The sequence below is a fragment of the Cololabis saira genome, chromosome 15, assembly GCF_033807715.1.
Source record: "Cololabis saira isolate AMF1-May2022 chromosome 15, fColSai1.1, whole genome shotgun sequence".
NCBI lineage: Eukaryota > Metazoa > Chordata > Actinopteri > Beloniformes > Belonidae > Cololabis > Cololabis saira.
In genome coordinates, this window is record NC_084601.1 from 25,993,346 (window position 1) to 26,014,628 (window position 21,283).

Genomic DNA, 21,283 nt, shown 5'->3' on the forward strand with positions numbered 1-21,283 from the left:
CGCCAGATGGGGTGGGGAGGATCTGGCCAGAATAGCATGATCCTTCCACGTGCTACGTCCGGCCGGAGAAGCCCCACCCTGTCGGGTGTATAGAAGCAGCCTGTTCACTCCTCAAGTAAGGAGGAGACGTGAGCTCAGTATGGCCCTCCCGGGGTTGGTAGAGGGTGAGCAATGCCCAGGACTGGGTAGGAGCACTGGGTGATAAAAAAAAGAACAATACTCACTGGATTAATGTTAATCAGTCAGTCAGTCTATATCATCCTACAGAAATGTGTGATTATATTGCACATTCAGTAGTGGAATGATGTACCATTTTAGCAACCTCGTGCCACTTAGGGTCGACCGACAGGAAAGAGGACACGGGGTTTGGTGAAGAAATTGTGATTCTCAATCTTTATTCACCCAGATCCACATGTGCAACAGTCCACTCGGCAGCTCCTTCTTCCCAGCAGAACCCCTTGCTGGTGTGCAGCCACTGTTTAAATAGCCAGGCAGGGTGGAGAGCTTGATTGGGCACAGGTGTGCCCAATCAGCGGAACCAGGTGCCACCTGTGTGCTGATCCCCGCAGACCATGCCCAATCCTCCACCCTGCCACAACCATGTATGAAGGGGACATCATGTACAAAGCGTGCGGCGCACAAAAAACTTGCATACGCCACTTTCTACGCTCACAGAATATGAGGAAACGTGACTTCACCAATAAGTTCATGACCACACGTGAAGGACATGACAGTCCCCATATCACCAAATAAGGTACACAAAAGTGGAACTGCAACAATTCAAAATTAACCACATGGTCTGAACATAAAACTAAAGGTAGGAGCACAACAATGTAACCTGTCAATCACAATGGCAGCCTTGGTTCTGTTAGAGGACACTGCTGATGCAGGATCAGGAGAGAGTCTTCAGGGATCACACTGATCTGCTGGTCCAGGATGAAGACTGGATCAGCTGATATAGGTCACCAAAAGGATCTATCCTGATTGTTTCCCTGAACTGGACCCAGCGATGCTCCGCGGGAGCTTCTGACAGGTCAGACGTCTCTCAGTCGCCATGATGACCAAATGGGGCGAGTACTCGAGATAAAAGCTAAAATATCCCATTGTCTGAACAGAAGGACATTAAAACACAATTTGCAGCGAAGAACCGGTTTTCTAAAGTTGTCCTTTTAAAAAAATAAAACTAACTGAAAGGTTGGTTGATTTGTACGAACTGATGTGACTCAGCAATATATGAATAATGTTTTTATTGAATGTTTAGGCTACTTTCAGTGTTGTGCCACGAGCCCCTCAGCCAGCAGCCAGCACAGCTGTGGCTGATTCCAATCAGCCCAGCTGCTCCACCATCAGAATCAAGGGCTGCCTACATAAGCTGCTGAGAGACGACACCCGGCGCTTAGACGGTGACTTCTGTGGCAAGTACCTGCAGCAGAAAGTTTAGGCTCTGGTGTTTGTGAGATTTTGTGGATCTGCTATTTTTGGTTCTAACTGTTCTTTCCTTGTGTTCCAGGCTCCCTCCAGTCAATCCAGTGTCTCCCCGCTCCACCGTTCCATCCACCTCCCCCGGATTGAGTTTATTCATTAAATCCTTTGTTTTGCAATTTCAGTCTCAGTGTCTTTGCTTTTGGGGTCCCTGGCACATTTGGCTGTTTCTGTTCTCGAGTGAGCCTAACAGAACGTCTAAGCCAACATGAGCCAAGCTGGGGCTCCAGGGGCAGAGATACCTCCAGAATTACGGGAGCTGGTGTTTGGTCAAGCTACTAAGCTTTCCGCACTGCAGCAGGAATTAAAGAAGGCCTTCCCCACTGTCCAATCCCAGATTGCGGATCTTGAGAAGACATCTCAGTCCACGGTGGGTACTGTGACTGCCCTTTCGTCCCAGATTAACTCTTTATCAGGGGCCTTGTCTGGCATACAACGGTCCTTGGATGACCTTAGAGACCAAGTCTCCGCCAGCAGAGGCCCTAGCCCCAGTTCTTCCAACCTGCCTGCAAACCCAGTCCTTCCTGCCCACCAGCAAGCTCATTCAGAGCCCGGCTTAGTCAGCCCTAGGCCGTTCAATGGAGATTTTGATCAGAGCAAGGGCTTCTTGGCCCAATGTGAGTTACTTTTTACTCATCAGCCTTCGAGATACTCTTCTGATGGGTCGAAGATTGCCCTGGTCATGTCTTTGTTGGTCGACGACGCCCTCAGCTGGGCTATTGCCGCAGTAGGGAATAACCCAGCCTTTGCCATCAACTACAGTCAATTCAAGACTGAGTTTCAAGCAGTGTTTGATCACCCTGCAGACGGCCAAGACGCTTCGAGCCGTTTGCTAGCTATCCGCCAGGGGTCACGTTCTGTGGCCCAGTATACACTGCAGTTTCGCATCCTTGCGGCGGAGAGCCGTTGGAATGACCACGCCCTGCTGAGTGCATATCGCAAAGGTCTGAATGATTCCATTAAGGATCTTATTGTCCGTGACAGTCCAACAACCCTCAACGAGCTCGTATCCCTGTCGCTCAAGATGGACACCCGACTCCATGAGCGCCGTGCCGACCAACGCAGGCCCAGCCGCTCTGCTTTGGTGTCCCATGGTGCGTCGTTTTATACAGCAAGTCCAGACCCCCATTCACTCATGCTTCCCCCTACTACATCCGGGCCTGCAGAACCCATGGAGATTGACCGTTCGCGCCTCTCACGACACGAGAGAGAACAGAGAATGTCCAACCAGCTGTGTCTCTACTGTGGGGAGTCGGGACATTACATCCGAGCCTGTCCGACCCGCCCAAAAGGTCCAGCTCGCCAGTAGGGGCTATCCTGGTGAGCAAGGCAACTTCTCCTCAGCCCAAGAATAGTCCCAACCGTCTTTTTCCCGCTACTCTCTCCTGGGGCCAAGAAACGCTGTCTGTTAGTGCCCTCATTGATTCCGGTGCGGACGAAAGCCTCATGGACATCTCCTTAGCTCGCCAGGCGGGCATCCCTTTAGTTCCCCTGCACCGCACTCTGTCACCCCGGGCTATCGACGGGCACTCCTTGGGTAAAATCTCTTATTCCACTGAGCCTCTCACGCTCACTCTTTCGGGTAACCACTCCGAGTCCATCCGCTTTTTCGTTCTTCATGCTCCCACTGCGCCCCTGGTGTTGGGTAGACCCTGGTTGGAGAGGCATGAACCGCACATCTCCTGGGCCTCTGGTCGGATCTTGGGTTGGAGCACTGCTTGCCATGCGGCCTGTCTGCGCTCCGCCTGGTCTCCTCCCGGTGGTCCAGGTTCCATGTCCTCTCCACCCGATCTCACTGGTGTTCCCCCTGCTTACCATGATCTTGCCCTGGTGTTTAGCAAAGATAAAGCCTTATCCCTTCCCCCTCACCGGCCATATGATTGCGCCATCGACCTCCTCCCCGGGGCACCCCATCCTAAAGGGAGACTCTATAACCTCTCCCTCCCGGAGAAGGAGGCGATGCGCAACTATATTGCGGAGTCCCTGCTCTCAGGCATTATAAGACCATCGTCTTCTCCCCTCGCGGCAGGCTTCTTTTTTGTGGCTAAGAAGGATGGCGGCCTGAGGCCATGTATTGACTTTCGAGGTCTTAATAACATCACGGTGAAAAATAAGTATCCACTTCCCCTTATCAGTTCCACTTTCGAGCCACTGACTCATGCCCGGGTGTTCACCAAGCTTGATCTCCGCAACGCCTATCACTTAGTCCGCATCAGGGAGGGCGACGAATGGAAGACGGCTTTCAACACCCATCTCGGCCATTTTGAGTACCTGGTTATGCCTTTTGGTCTCTGCAATGCCCCGGCAGTCTTCCAAGCCCTCGTGAATGATGTTCTAAGAGACATGCTCAACATCTTTGTGGTGGTTTACCTGGATGACATTCTCATCTTCTCCAGGTCCTTGGAAGACCACCACCAGCATGTTCGTCTAGTTCTCCAGCGGCTGTTGGAGAACCGCCTCTTTGTCAAGGCCGAAAAGTGTGTTTTCCACGCGAACTCTGTGACATACCTTGGCAACGTAGTCGAAGCTGGACAGATGCGTGCTGATCCAGCCAAGGTCAGGGCAGTGGAGGAGTGGCCGCGTCCCACCGACCGGACTCATCTGAGACGCTTCCTGGGTTTCACCGGATTTGTTCGGCGCTTTATCAGGGGATTCAGTCAGATCGCTGCCCCTCTCAATGCTCTGACCTCCATCTCACGCCCCTTTTCCTGGACACCCGAAGCCGAGGCAGCCTTCTCCAAGCTCAAGGGCCTGTTCTCTACGGCTCCTGTGCTCATCCACCCAGATCCTGCGAGACAGTTCATTGTGGAGGTGGATGCTTCGGATTCAGGTATCGGAGCCGTTCTTTCCCAGCGGTCGGAGGAGGACCAAAGGATGCATCCGTGCGCCTATTTCTCTAGGAGCTATGCGCCTGCTGAGAGGAATTACGACGTGGGTAACAAGGAGTTGCTCGCGGTCCATGACGCGCTGAAGGAATGGAGACACTGGTTGGAGGGAGCGAAGCTGCCGTTCGTCGTGTGGTCGGACCACAAAAATCTGACCTATTTGCGGACGGCGAAGAGGCTGAACTCCAGACAGGCCCGGTGGGCCCTTTTCCTAAGCCGTTTTGATTTTACACTCACTTACCGCCCGGGCTCCAAGAATGTCAAGGCTGATGCGCTTTCCCGTCAGTTCTCTGTCGAAAACCCTACTGTCCAAGAGAGTTCTGACACCATCCTTCCGCCTGCCCAGGTAGTAGGTGTTGTCACCTGGGCCATCGACTCCGTGGTAAGAGAGGCCTTACAGGCCCAGCCGGACCCGGGTAATGGTCCTCCGGACAGGCAGTTTGTTCCTGACGCAGGCCTCAGGTGTTGGAGTGGGGTCACTCTAGTCGGGTGGCCTGTCACCCCGGGGAGCGCCGGACAGCGACCTTCATCAGCCAGAGGTTCTGGTGGCCAACCCTTAAGAGGGATGTCAGGGAGTTTGTAGCCGCCTGCACCATCTGTGCTCGGAGTAAGGCTTCCCATCGTCCTCCGGCAGGCCTTCTGCAACCCCTTCCCATTCCTAGTCGGCCATGGTCTCACATAGCCATGGACTTCATGACGGGGCTCCCTGTGTCTCAGGGCTGTGACACCATCCTGACCGTGGTCGACCGGTTCTCAAAGTCAGCCCACTTTGTTCCTCTCCCCAAACTCCCTTCTGCTGCGGAAACCGCGGACCTCCTCGAACTCCATGTCGTCCGCCTTCACGGAATTCCTTCCGACATCGTGTCTGACCGTGGTCCCCAGTTCGTCTCCAAGGTGTGGCAGGCCTTTTGCAAGGGAATTGGAGCCACAGCCAGCCTCTCCTCTGGGTACCACCCGCAGTCTAACGGGCAGGCAGAGCGTGCCAACCAGGCAGTCGAGGCAGCCCTTCGCTGCGTTGCCTCCAACAACCCCGCTTCCTGGGCCAAGTACCTCCCTTGGGTGGAGTATTCCCTCAACACCATGGTTTGCTCTGCCACCGGGATGTCACCTTTTCAGTGCTCGCTGGGTTATCAACCCCCTCTGTTTCCCCAACAAGAGCTGGAGGTGGCTGTACCGTCCACCAGGGCACACCTCCGCCGGTGTCGTCGCATCTGGAAGACTGCCCGAGCTGCGCTATTCCGCGCTTCTGTGCGTGCTCAGCGTGGTGCAAACCGGCGGAGAGTGCGTGCCCCCCTCTACCAGCCTGGCCAGAAGGTTTGGCTGTTGGCCCGGGACCTACCCCTCCAGACGTCCCAGACGTCTACTCGCAAGCTGAATCCCCGTTTTGTTGGTCCATACACGGTGAGCCGCATAATCAGCCCTGTTGCGGTCCGTTTGGATCTCCCTCCCGCTCTCAAGGTTCATCCTGTGTTCCATGTGTCCCAGCTTAAGCCAGTAGCCACCAGCACTCTCTCCCCCCCTGTGTCTGCTCCTCCGCCCCCTCGGGTCCTAGCAGATGGTGACCCTGTTTGGATGGTTCGGAAGCTGCTCGCTGTTCGTCGTAGGGGACGGGGTTTCCAGTACTTGGTGGACTGGGAGGGTTTTGGCCCTGAAGACCGTATCTGGGTGCCCCGGTCCTACCTTGCAGACCCTTCCCTGTTGGACGACTTCTACCGGGACAATCCGGGTGCTCCGGGTCGGTCGTCCGGTGCCTCCCCTCAGGGGGGGGGGTACTGTTGTGCCACGAGCCCCTCAGCCAGCAGCCAGCACAGCTGTGGCTGATTCCAATCAGCCCAGCTGCTCCACCATCAGAATCAAGGGCTGCCTACATAAGCTGCTGAGAGACGACACCCGGCGCTTAGACGGTGACTTCTGTGGCAAGTACCTGCAGCAGAAAGTTTAGGCTCTGGTGTTTGTGAAATTTTGTGGATCTGCTATTTTTGGTTCTAACTGTTCTTTCCTTGTGTTCCAGGCTCCCTCCAGTCAATCCAGTGTCTCCCCGCTCCACCGTTCCATCCACCTCCCCCGGATTGAGTTTATTCATTAAATCCTTTGTTTTGCAATTTCAGTCTCAGTGTCTTTGCTTTTGGGGTCCCTGGCACATTTGGCTGTTTCTGTTCTCGAGTGAGCCTAACATTCAGAGTCTTATATCAAGTCAGCTGCAGGTGCTGCAGGACTCCAGGAAGTGTTTCGCCGATGATGGAGGCCGGGACCTAGACCGGTCTCCTGCTTATGGGGACAAGAACCTAAACCGGTCTCTCCTCCCAGTGATGGAGGCCAGGACCTAGACCGGTCTCTCCTCCTGCTGATGGGGGCCAGGACTTAGACCGATCTCTCCTCCCGGTGAAGGAGGCCTGAACCTAGACCGGTCTCTCCTCCCGGTGATGGACACCGGGACCTAGACCGGTCCCTCCTCCTGCGGATGCAACACTCCAAATGACAGCAACTTTGTTCTTTATTTCTCATGTTTGCACCTTGATATAATCACGTTGGCAAGTTTATGTTCACATTGTTATACTTATGAGAGGGTGATTGCGAAACATCCAGAATGCCAACTCTCAATACAAATTTACGTTGGGCTTGATCTGTTAGTATATGATATGCGCAACAGTAAAACGGAATGAGGAGCCGTTTTTCGTCCCACCAACTTAAGTTATGGTGTCAATTCTTAAAATGCCAATTAAAAAAAAGAATGTAATGATGCACTAATGCTAAATATTAACATTCACTAACCCTTACGATCATAATAAACCCACAACTCTTCACGGAACGCAACACAAAACAAAGAACAATGTTACCCATAATGCAATGTGGTCAACAGAACTACAGCATGTTTCTCTGTTTTCTTTTACAGCTTATATCGGAAAAAAAGGCCCCCAAATAAATTATTTTTCCAGGCCTCAACTTCTGACAGGAGTGCTTCCAGCTCATGGCCAATGTTTTTTATTTGTTTTATTTCACTGGTTTTGCAAGTCCCTTGTTAGGATGAGCAGTTTTTAATGGATATTTAGCCTCATTATCATATTCAAATCAATCTACTTGAGGGATGAGTCAGGGCGGAGTGTTATGCTCCCGCATGTACGCTCGATTCCACATTGATTGTGTTGTTCAAAGAAACGTGCGTGAATTTGGGCGCACGCACAGTTTTGAACATCAGAATTTTATTTTGCGTACCCAAGAATTCCATGCACGGATTCATGTTGAAATCCACGCACTCTTTGTACATGAGGCCCCTGGAGAGGAGGTTCCATCGAATCTTGGATTCAAGAGGAGCAGTGTGGTTTTCATCCTGGCCATGGAATGGTGGGCCAGCATCACACCATCAGCAGGGTCCTGAAGGGGGCATGCGAGTTTGCCCAAACAGTCTACATGTGCTTTGTGACTTTGTCCTTTAAAGACTCCAGTGGGTGGTTTCTCTGGGAGTATTGGGTGCCGAAATCCCTTATACGGGCCGTCCAGTCCCTCTACGTCCGGTTTCAGAGCTTAGTATGCATTGTCGACTGTAAGTCTGATCTGTTCTCTGTTGGGGTTGGACTCTGCCACGCCTTCCCTTAGTCACCAATGCTGTTCACTAATTTTATCGACAGAATTTCTAGGCATAGCCTAGTAGTGGAGGGGGTTGTTGCGCCACAAAAGGGGTGCTAGTTCAGTTATTAAAGAGTTATTAATAATTGTCTTATGATTATTATTAATAATGAATAAAGAAGATTACTTATAAAAATGAATTATCAAAATGAATCAATCAAAACGGAGACCTATGTGCCAGCCTGTTGCCAGGAGTGGCGTTACGGAATAACAGTGAAGGAAGGAGTCTGAGCACAGACCTTTGCAACCAGCAGCTGTGACAAATATGTATAAAATAAACACAAACAACTTCTCTCATTCAAATGAATCTGAATGTATTTACACAAGTGTTAAAAGTTAGTGAAACAACACTTGGGATCAATTCCAATGCCTAAACTACACATTAACAACAACTAACTAAACATTTAAATAAACTTCAGATTATAAATGTGTGTGTGTGTGTGTGTGTGTGTGTGTGTGTGTGTGTGTGTGTGTGTGTGTGTGTGTGTGTGTGTGTGTGTGTGTGTGCGCGCGCGCATATCAGTGTGTGTGTGTGTGTGTGTGTGTGTGTGTGTGTGTTTGTGTCACGATGGCTGTTCATACAAGTGAAAAGAAAGATGAATGGCTGACAAAGTCACATGGTGACTGAGGCTCGCGTCATTCAAAATGGCGGATGAGAGGATTACAGGAGAAAAGTAAAACCCAAGACACTAGAACAACTTCTCACTACCGGAAAACCAAGTTCTTCTGATGTTTCCCACACGGAGACCAATGTGAAACTAACTTAACATGTGCGCTGTGGTCTTTCAACTGGGAAATGAGGAAGGGCTTTGTTTTCTATTGTGGAAGAACATGTCATCAAGATCCAGCAATGTGGATGCAGCAGTAGACAAACGAAATGAAATAAACAAACACACTTAAACTAATAAACACAGTTGTGACGGGATCAGCGGTCCGGCTTACAACGGAACACTAAGCTAGTTAAATGTGTTAACTATGTTTCTCAGCCCAGACACAAAACAGCCTCTTACATGGATCTTTGTAGTTGAAGAAAAAGGTGGTTTGGTCTGGCAGGTCAGGATTCCTTGGTGAGTAGCTGAATGCTTACGCTCCGCAGGTGATCCTGATAAAGAGTGGCTCTCTCTCTCTCCTGCTCTCCTCGTCTCCGTGGATGTGGGGAATGCATGGGCACAGCAGCTGGGTCTCCTTCAGCCAGGTCGGTCCAAAGGCGTTCTTGTCGAAGCATGCAAGGGTCCCCTCGTTCGGCTCATCTGGGGCTCAGAACGTTTGCGGGTCACTCGTTGCAGCGCTGCAGACTATGTTTGTCATTTCATGGCAACCAGAAGCTTCTTCAGGCACAATAATGGAGGAGACCAGCCCATAGCTAGTAGCTCTTCATGCTTATATAGGAGCTGTGGCTTTCTTCATAGCTCACAGAGAACTCCATGTGACCGTGGACAGGTCCGAGGTAGAACAGATCTTGGGAGCAAGAGAGGAGGAAAAGAGAGCAAGAAAGGGGGATCCTGCTCTTTATAGCTGGGCCCAGGCTGCCATAAATTGACAACGGCCCCTCCTGCGTTTAGGGGTTTATGCCCAATGAGGGGGCTATTCCTTAAGGGTCATAAATGTAAAGTCTTCTGGGGCTTTGAGTCATTATGGAGTTTCTGCTGTTACGAACCATGCGGTCGGCTGAAATCAAGGCTGGCCTCAGAGTTAGGCCTCGGAACTAGACCTCAGAATTGAAATCAAGTATTTCCATGTTCAACACAGGACTGTGGCCCAACAGGATCCAGTTTGGTGACCTTAGAATGGGATGTGGTTCTGTTGGATTCATCAACCCAAAACCTGCAACTCTTGATGGAACAGTTTTCCGCCGAATATGAAGCATCTGGGATAGGTATCAGCACCACAAATGAAAAAGATGGCTCCTTGGACGGTCGCCACGGTGTTTCGCTCTCTGCTACTTTTTTAGCATGTTGTGTATATTTCCTGTTTTCTGCTGTCCACAATGGGTCACCATCAGCAGAGAACAACTCCTTAACATTGGGAAGTCTTCTCCTGGAACTTTTTACCCAGTCTTCACGGAACCAGACAGTTTTAAGGAGATTTTGGTCGGAACAGCAGCAGCTCTCTACCGGTTTTGCAGAAGATGCAGACAGGACAAGCGTGCGGGAGCAATCGTGAAACCGAAGGAGAGAGTCTCCCGTACTCCGCTACCCTCAATACACCTGGGGAATGTCTGCTCCCTAGCAAACAAGATGGATGAGCTGCTGCTACTCATCACTAAAAACCCGACTTTAGCAGATCTGTCGCCGTTTGTTTCACTGAAACCTGGCTCAGTGATCTCATCCCAGACAGCGCTGCATACCGCTCTGTTTCCCGCACAGCTTTAGGACACTCTGACCACTGTCTGGTTCATCTGATCCCGACCTACAAGCAGAAATTAAAAACCTCTAAGCCTGTAGTGCGGACTGAGAAGAAGTGGACAGAGTAGTCGAAGCTGAAGCTTCAGGCCTGTTTTGACTGCACGGACTGGAGAGTTTTTGAAGCTGCAACCACAGACCTGCATGAACTAACGGACATGGTGACATCCTACGTTAGTTTTTGCAAGGACATGTGTGTGCAGACAAAGACCTTCTGCACAGAGAACAACAACAAGCCCTGGTTCACATCAAACCTCAGGAAGCTGCACCGAGCCAAGGAGGAAGCCTACTGAAGTGATGATCGAGCCCTGTTCAAACAGACCAGGAACACTCTGACGAGGGAGATTAGGAAAGCAAAGAGGAGCTACATGGAAAGACTGGAGAGTCGCCTCTCTGCCAGCCCTGATCCCTCTTTTGTGTGGGGAGGTCTGCAGGATGAAAGATTAAGCTCTCGGTTGGTCTACGTTCCTACCCTCACCTTTGGTCACGAGCTGTGGGTAGTGACTAAAAGAAACAAGATTGCAGATACAATCAGCGGAAAGGAATTTCCCTCGGCAGGGTGTCCTGGTTCTGCCCAAAAAATAGCCTGAGAAGCTTAGTAATCCAGGATAGGCTCAGAGTAGAGCCGCTGCTCCTCTGCATCAAGAGGAGCCAGATGAGGTAGCTTGGGTATCTGGTGAGGATTCCTCCTGGTGAGGTTTTCCTGGCATGTCCCACTGGGAGGAGACCCTTGCGAAGACCCAGGACACACTGGGGGGATTATGTCTCTCTGCTTGCGTGGGAACACCTTTTGGATCCCCCCAGATGAGCTGGACAACGAGGCCAGGGAGACAGAAGTCTGGGCTACCCTGACTAATCCTACTGCCCCCGCGATGCAACCTCAGATGAGTGGATGAATATGGATGAATGGAGGATTTGCAGTGACAGGACATGGGCATATCACAGTCATTGAGTAGCTCATGAACTCTTCTATGTACAAGATCACGCTAGAGCCCTTAGAGGCTATCCATCCAACAACTCTGCCTGATCAAAATTAGGTAACAACAACAATCAAAAACAACTCTAAGTTTGAATTAGAATGACTGAAAATTGAAATTATTAGGTCATTATGTTAGTTTCAATATCTGCTCAGGACTTGAAACCTTCTAAGAAGGAATTGTTCATAGATGTTCCATTCATTTAATCCTTTTAACCTATTGAGTTTTAAATAACTGTATTTGTGCCCCAACCTAGTCTAATCTTCATGGAATGTCCAACAGAACAAAATATAATGATATAGGATTGGGGTTTTACTACCCCTCCTGTAACACAATGTAAAGATTGGGCCAAAATTCCTCCACAACTACTGTATATAAGAGACTGGTTAAGTCATACAAGAAATAACTTCGTGAAGTCAATAATGATGAAGATTGATCTAAAGGCTTGCCCTTTTGCATTTGAATTGTGGAGGTATTCAGTACTGGCGATTAGTACTGGCAGTACTGGTGATTATGATTTTAATCTATTTACAGTGTAGATACAAGTTTATAAGTAATGTTGCCAGCATAATGTTTGTGGTGGATAGCATGGCCCATTTAGACTCTTAGCCGTAATTTTATGGTCCTATATTGAAGGAAATATTTCATAAGTAGTTTGCTATAATGGTGTTCAAAATCAAAAGAATGTTCCCATGCTTTAAGTAAGAATAAGCTTGAATCATTCACTTTCAATACATTCCTTTAAATTCATTTTGCAGTGTCACTATCTGCAAATTAGAAATAAGAATATGCCTGTGGACACATTGCCTAAACACACTCATGTGTTTGTACTTTTTTACTGAGTAAAGCACATTGGTTCTCCATGAATGAGAGGGAACATCCATCCAACTTATCAGTGAGTGCAGACTTGGGCTCTTTACCTCGTAATTGCAGGTTCATACATTGAACTCATGGATTCACAGTAAGTAGCTTTTTTTGTGGGAAGCTTAGGACTACCTCTCATTTCCTATCCAATGTATCCATTTCTGAGTTCAGAGAAAATGAGGGGAATTGCAGTGTGAAAAAAATAATGTGCATTTGATGCCCATTCTGCTGCAACTACTGGACTATATTCCCACATAAGAGTCTTATGAAAATCACAGCTGCTATGGCAGGATACCGTTTCCTGATCATATATTTATCTAAATCTAAAGCCTCAGTCATATTTCAAAGTATTTGCACATCTGAATCTGGAAAGCACAAACCCATGTGCAGTAAATCTTCCTGCAGATGTGAACCATTTTTAGCACGGGAAAGTTCACAGTGGCCTATGTTTGACTCTTGGATCTCCAGCTCCACCCTACTTTCCCTGTCCCCCCTTCCTGTGATGAAATCTACTCCTCCTGGCTAGTTTCAGAGCCCCTCCTCCTCTCTCTACCACCCACCACCACCAAAAAAGAAATTATCATTGAGGCAGGCAGCAACTCTGCTGACCCTGTTGAACAATGAGATGTTCTCTAGTTTCTTTGTGGTGTGGGCCTCTCAATGCACTAGGAGCTCTGAGAACTGCTTTTTCATTGTCTCATCCTCAAGGGCTAATAAATAAGAGCCTGGACAGCTAGACAAGCCGCTGCGAGAGTACTTTTGTTAAAAAAGTCAGCCTTCAATCAAAGTCCATTCAGAGAATAGTTGCAGTTTTGTATAAACGCATGTTGTGCTTATTAATGAACATACAAAGAAGCCATTTTCTTGATTTATGGATGGATACCATGGGGAGTGCACAGTGAGTATGAAAAAGGTAGGCTATTTGTTAATAATTTGGATTGATAGTGACTACAAATTGGCAGCATCAATATAAGGACAGAATTATATTGTTGTTTTTGTTTTTGAGAAAGATGAACATTTCTTTTAGAAAATCCAAAATTACCTTGAATTGAATCCAAACAATTATCTCCCCTGTAGCTTTGAGATATCCAATTCACAAAAGCCTCAGTCTACAGGCACAAAGCACAAAACAAGATAGATTCAAAAAATGAAAACATATTCAACCTTTTTTTTGTCACCCATTAACTCCATTTCTAAATTCAAGCTTTTCCCTAATTCAGCTAGTTAAATTCATTTATTTTTCACCTTTAACAAGACTTCGCGAGGGGATATGAGGTTTCTTGTTTTCACATTTTCAGGATGAGGTGGTGATGTTGGGCTTGGAGTAAAGAGTTGGAAAGACTGAACCTCTCATTAAAGAGATCCAGATGTGTAACAGATGTCGAGGGAGTGCCACATTTAAGAAAATAGAACCGTAAGAAAAACCTCAAGGCTGATATGATTTGCAGTGGGTACCTGGTGCTGCTTACAGAAGCATGCTGTTTCACTTTATGTGCCCAATGTGTTGCAGCACGTGTACGTAGGATTCTCCAAGCACTATGTTTGAATGTTGGGGGTGGGTTATTCAGAGGCTTTGTGAACTATATTTGAACTGTAGGAGGGAGTGGACTCAAAGTGAGGGTAAAAAAAAAATCCCAGCCCCTTCTTCAATCAGTCATACAGCGCCGACAATGGTTTCATTTTCAGACATTCTTCTGTGCATTGTTAAAGACCAGAAATGTTAATAACATTTTTTTATTAGTGTTCCACAAGCCTTGTTTTACTTACATGCATCCATAAACTAATGAAAACATGCTGTTTTTCAGCAGATAAATAGCACATTTCATTAAATAAACGCTTGAAACCTGTCTAAATACAAACACTGTTAAAGCTTTAGGGTACTGTATGCGATATGTGTCTTGCTCCTCTTTGCTTCTGTGTGCTATGGGTTTGACAAGTTATCTCTATTTCTTTGCCAGCTACTTGAGTGCCCATTGATTTTTCAATCCAGGGGGGTTAGTACATGTTGTAATGAGAGAAGTCTTCATTATTTATACTTTGCCAGAGCAAGAAAACCACACGAGACCTAAATACACTGCGTTAGATTCTAAAATAACAACAGGGAAACATAGTCAGACGGCCGCTTGAAAAGAGCAAGACAAAGACAGGGTAGGAAAAGAAAATAAGAGAAAAATCTTGAAAAAATATTGTGTAGGTTTGTGTGCATGTGCAATTTCCAATTTCAAGGAAACACTGATAGCCGGGTCTTCTTTAAGACTAGTCACTTTGCAGACATGCCTGTTATTAGGACAGTACAGAAATACCTTTTAAGTAATGGACAGGTTCAAAGCATGACAGTGCATTGATATTTTTAATATTTAAAGCCTGACTGACCAATGCACATAAAGGTTTTATCACAATGGGATTTGATCTAGTCATTTTCTCTCTGAAACGTTGGCATTAGAATTGGATGATTGATTGATGGTTGATCCACCATCAATCGTCGACTTTAACCAAAAACGAACCTTTTTGACAATAATTCAACATTGATTTAACATTTTTTGCTATCTGGGCTGAGATTTAGTTTAGTTTAGTATGCATGAGGTGCATATACGATCTACAAAACTGGAATAAATGGAAAGTCAGCCTCATGGAAGAGGGGTGAGGATGCGTTGACGAAGGGGACAAAACCAGGGAAGAAGATGAAGAGGCCAACCACATAGACTGATTCCTGATTAAATCAGGGCAACACGTGTGGCTCGTGTGGTAAATCATGGACCCACAATGGATGATGCTGGTCGAAGGGTGCAGCCAGATGTTGGGAGAACCACTGTTGGGAGAACAGGTGAGCATATTGTAATTTAGGGTTATTCAGCACAAACTAATATGCTCTGCAGTATCACAGTCATACGAAAGGGTTGGATTGGGACATAACCTTGTAACCTTTTACATGTGGACTTACAGTTTACTATAACTGTAACTCAGATTTGGTGTGGCATACTGTGCTTTAGTGTAATAGTAAAGAAAAGAGTATTGTATTACAGTACTTAAAAAATGTAGCATGTTTACATTTTTATTTTTTAATTTTTTCTTGCACCTCAAAAAAGATTGCAAGATAACCTAGAAGAGGTCCGTGTTTGACTCCGCAGCAAGAGGAAAGCATTTGTGCAATGGTGATTGCAAACAATGCTATAAGACTGCAAGAAATACAAAGAGCTGTTCTGGAAAAGGACATCTATGTAAATATTCAATCAATATCAATTTCTACAATATACAGAATCCTCAAACAGATTGAAATGTACATGAAACAATTGTATGTACAGGTGAAACTTGTATGCATGCTTTACTCTGTTTGGTGCTTTACTGTAAAACTTGTATGTATTGCTATATACTGCACTTACATTACAGTGTCACGCATGTTACTGTAACTTATATTTACAGTGCATTCTGTAAAATTTGTTGTGCCACATCCTCTGTTACACTGACTTTTTTTCTCAGCCACTGTATAGTATATCCTGGATTTGGAGGCCAAGGAACCACTGCAAACATTTGTATATCTTCCTGGTACATTGGTCCTTTGCCCCGCAAAAAAACGGCAATCAGTTTTTACTCACCATGATGTGTACTGCTACTAGATATCCGGAAGCTATTCCATTGCGTAGAGTCACAGCTAGCACTGTTGTAAAAGCGCTAACCAAGTTCTTCACGTTCGGCATACTTCGTGTGATTCATTCCGACCAAGGCTCAAACTTTAAGTCTAGGCTATTCAAGCAGATCTTGGAGTAGCTTTCCATTCGGCATGCGGTTTCCAGTGCATACCACCCACAGACGCTAAAGGCAATGCTAAAGAAATACTGTGCAGAAGTCTAGAGGGACTGGGATGAAGGAATCATTTGTTTTGTTCGTAGCCCAACAATCCATGCAAGAATCTGTACGATTAAGGGTGCTTTCACACCTGTCCCGTTTCAAGCAGCTGTTCCAGAACAGGAAACGTTTCCCCCTTAAGATCGGAACGTTTGGTATATCTCAACACAGCAATCGCGCTCTGAAACAGCACAAAACAAGCGAGCCGAGATCTCCTAGGAGCGGTGGTCTCGGCCCGATTCCATTCGAGACCTGAAACGGTTCATTTTTTTTTTATTTGTAGTGAGAACAATCGACACAGCAACCGATACAACTCCATTGATTGTGTATGTGCGACCGTGGCGCAAGGAGGGGAGTCGGTGCAGCCTCCACCACCTTCTCTCCTATTGGACGTGCCGAGATGTTGTCCCAGCGCGGCACGGTGAAATGAAACAATGTTCAATTCGGGCAGGGTTTGTGCAGCGCAAACCCTGCGGCAGGCGGCCTCTCGTCCGCCGCTGAGCTCCGCTCTGCGCCGAGCGCACATAAATGAATGGGTAAAGCCTGATTTATGGTTCTGCGTTAAATCGACGCAAAGCCTACGCCATACCCTACGCCGTAGGCTCTGCGTTGGTGTAACGCGGAACCATAAATCAGCCTAAAGCCGGCGGCTGCGTTCTGCGCTGCGCTGAAAGGGGCGTGTTGTTTATCCCGGGGTGCGGAAGAGGAAACTACTTCCGCGTTCATTTGACCAATCAGAGAGCAGCTGGTTCACGCAAGGCATTTGTTTACAGCTTTGAAACGGTACAGACGTTTGCCTTGTGAACACAAACTCCACAAACGAGAAACAGAACAACTGTATCGATTTAGCCCCTGAATCGGAACAAAACAAACGGGCCACAGGTGTGAAAGTACCCTTAGTCCTGCTGAGTGTTCAGTCACATGCTTCGTGGTCCACTTAAGATCCTGAAGGAACAGTTATTAGACTCCCGTGTGTCGCAGGAGAGGAATGTACTGGACTATATGTCTGAGTTCCGTGAGCGTTTACACCGCCCTCGCGCATTTGCACGTGAGGCGCTACAGTACGTGAATTCATAGTTAACTTTGATACACCAGCGTGAGTCGTGGAAGATTATACGAGTGATGGTTGTATCAGTTGTATCAGCCTATAGCTGACAACGAGAGGCCGTTCGCGGCTAGTGCTAGCTGGCTGGATCAAAGTTGCACAATAAGATTTGGGTTGAATGGAGACACACAATTAATAAATGCAGGTCCCAAATAAACACCCGTTGATTTGAGCAATTTAAGCAAATAAACGCCCAGACCCTTATTTGGTGTTTTACTCATTTCTGTTGTGTGCTCCTTTTCATTAAGCTGGCAATAACTGTTAATTTTACATTTGAATAAGCACGATTCCTGCTTTTCAATGAGAGTAGAAACAGTAATCAAAAAAATGTTTTGCGTGTTAGGACATTTAAAAAATATAATAAGATCCCTGTTCAGAGCATGACAACAAATCAGAGTGACAAATGATGTATTATAACATACAATGATTTATTTAACAAAAACGGCGTGAGGCAGCGTGAGGAAAAAAGTACCTTCTCTCTACTTCGATAGAAATTAAGAGGGTAGGTAGCTGCTAATCAAATGCCATAGCAAAGTATAATAGAACAACATTTGACCTCCAGGTTTTAGCATGGATCCATGTCCGCTGAGTCGGGTGAACTGCAGACTGAATCTTGACTGTCTAGTCTTTAATCTTCTAAAAACTATAAACTGATCATTTAGAACAATGAGCTGACATTGACTTCACGTTCTCTAATTCTCTAAGTTTAGAGTCATTTAAGTGAGGTAATCTGTCAAACAATAAGCTCGACCGAATCTGGTTCAGACCACAGCACAGTGATCCAAAACACCAGTAAATCTAGGACTGAGGGGATAAAGAAGAAAAGATTTGCTTTTCTGTCGTGTTCCACATGTCCCAAAGTACTGACTTAAACCCACTTTCAAATTTTGTCAAAGGAGGTTAAAAGAGCTGTGAATAAATGTATGTATGCAAACATAAATTAGCTGAAGCAGCATTTTAAAAAATTGTCGTTTTCATCTTTCATTATACCATTAAGAATACGAGGAAGCAGAAGAATTGATGGAGATGACTATTTCTCTCACCGTTTTAGTATACAAACAAGGAGCATAAGGAGCTTCTGTCACACGAAGGCTTTGATAAAGTTGAGGTCATAAACAGGTTGGAAGTACATATTCCTTCCCCCATTACCCCTACAGACTAGACAGGAAGAAAGTGCACGGAGCGAGAGCAACAGATGGGGAGCGACTGGAAATCTGTGACTGACAGGACCCATTAACCAGTTTTCTGACTTGCCACTGTGATGCTTTTGTTTATCGTTGAAAAATCTGCTTATGATGCATGCACTTCTGTTTGACCAGCTGGTAAATACAGAGCTCAAAATTAGTTTTATGGGCCACATGTTCAATGCTACTGATTTGGTCACATACACAATTTGGGAGGAAGTCAGGGTGGTCAGAAGTGCTAATACACACTTCTATACTGGCCAGACTAGTTTAAGACCCATTCCATACAACTGTGTGAACTGCTCTTTCAAAGCTACACCTTCACTTTCACTTGCAATTCCTCACTTTTATTGTTTTAGATGTTAGTGGATAAGTTATCATCAAAAAAAATAAGCATTGATTAAGATTTTTACATATATGAGCCACTGTTCCAATCATGTTTATGCTTATCTACAAAAAACGGCAATTATTAAGCACATCTGCAATTCACAGAAGGAGATTTCATGCTGAAGATCTTCTTTAACAGTTTCAAATCCAAGGGAACAGATTTGTGTTTATGTTTAGGTCTCTTGTTTTGATACGTTTTGGTGTTATTTAAATTTGGTCTTTTGCTATACCAGTCAATTTATCTGGTTTGTTTGATCCATCCATGCATCCATGCATCCATGCATCCATCTATCCATCCCACGTATTTTCCATGCAGTGTGAATGTTCATTTAAAAAACAATTTACTGAAAAATATACTTGATTTAATATTTATTTTGTCTGTTTTTCTTCCTTTGCTTTCTCTAATATTTGTGACCAAAGCACACACGTGCATACACACCTCAGCCATGTTCACTAGGCCACAGGAGGACCCAGGAATTGTATAGTGTATGCAGCAGGATTTGATTCCTGTGTAATTCCCACCGAGGGTAGAAGGCAGGCAGCAGGATGAACAGAACCAGTGACTCCCAGCAGAATGTTTGGTTCCCCAGGAGAACTACTCCCATCTACAAATAGGAGTCAAAAGTAGCCTTATAGTTTATTATCTTACCATTTGTTTCAGTTTTGTGGATTGTTATATTGGCATCCAAAGTTCAGATGAGCGGAGACTTCTCTGTATCATATTGCTTCTGTTTTGTACCTTTTGTCTCTAAAGTTGTTTGTCTGCTTAAGTTTGTTTTACCCACCAAATGATCATCAAGGAGATACAGTAGCAGCTGTTCTCCTTTTATCTACTTTCTCCGAGTGTGTTATTTTTTGATGTGGATGCTGCTGCATATTTCATGTCTAAACTTCAGCCTGCCTCAGCCAGTGAGGGGAGACAATATTAAAGTAGTGGCATTCTTTTCATATTGTTCGCTCAGATTGAAACTGCTTTTGTTCAAGCATATTCATAAATGAAAATAAAAAATATCTTCTTTAACTGTACCAATTCATATACATTTTCTTTCCAAATGAAAAACTTTAAATTTAAAAACTTTTCTAAATTAAAAAAAAATCCATGAAGTGTTGGCTATTAGTCTTATTAAAGTTGCTCACTGTGCAATCAGGTTGGGCATCTATGCAGCATGATTGCCTTAAAGGGGACCTATTATGAAAAACACGTTTTTTCTTGTTTTAACATATATAAAGTGGTCTCCCCTCACCCTGCCAGCAGAGGGGAGACGAAATCCCATGAATTTCTGCAAGGTCTGTGACCCCCACCCGACAGAATCCCCCAGTGTCACGTGATTTTTTTGAGCCATTCTGAATCTGCGCCTATGGTGACGTCACCATAGGCGCTCATTTCCATAGGTCGGCCCCCGCTGCTGAAACCACCCCCATAACCAGCTCTCTCCGCCGGCTGGAGCTCCGCCATTGTTCAGCAGCAATGGCTGTTTCCACAGCGAGGGACAGTTAAAACAAGGTTTTGCCAGGGTCGGCGCCAGAGCAAATAATCAGAGGGGGCACGAGGCTTATTAGGGCGGGCACAAAATCAGTCCTGTAGGAAAGCATTTTAAGGAAAAAAGTGCATTCTCACTGCTTTCCTATTAATAATCTGTCTAAAACATGTGGAGAAATCAAATCACTTAGATGTAAATAATGCAAGGAAGCGCACATTTTACTTTGACTGAAAACGTTTTACTCGTAACACACAACGAGGTCACATACATATTTTCAATATATCAAGTTGATCCGTTCATGCCCCGACAGAGCGGGGGAACGGCAGGCAGCAGAGCCGGCTGTCAGAGCTGACAGCCGGCTCTGCTGCGCCGGGCGGGGCGCCGGGCGAGGCAGCGGGCGAAGCGTCGGGCGAGGCGCAAAGTGAGGCACAGGTTTTTGTGCAGAGTGAAGCGACCGGTGTACAGAGCGAGATGGCAGAGTCTAGAAGTCAGGCTCTGTTGAAGGGGCTGACTGGACAGACTGCCACCAGGATGGCTGAGTCTGTGTTGGATGGAGAGGAGGATAGTGTAATGGAGGAGGATTTGTTTAAACTTGCAGCAAAGAGGAAAACACCAGAATCCGCAGTTGACAGTGAAAATGTTAACAAAATGTCTAAAAAACACTCAGTGTTCCCCCTCTGAGTTAAGCCTTTTTCACATAGAACGGGGTGGCGCAGACTCGGCGCAGAGTCCGCGCAGGTGGAGCAGAGTCGACGGCGAGTGGGAGCAGACTCCGAGCAAAGCAGGGCGCGCATGGGTCTCCAACTCTGGTCCTGCATGTTTTAGACCTAAAACATGCTGGATTGCTCTCCAGGACCAGGGTTGGAGACCCCTGAACATATTTGTTGCAAGTTGCTTGGCGACCGAAAAAAAGTTTCATAATCACATATTGATAAATGATTCAATTGATTCTGATACGAGGCATGGAAATGCTATATTTTATTTTAAATGAACATTTTATTGTTAAAGGAGCAAAAGAATATCACATTTCTACCACTTTTAAACACAGG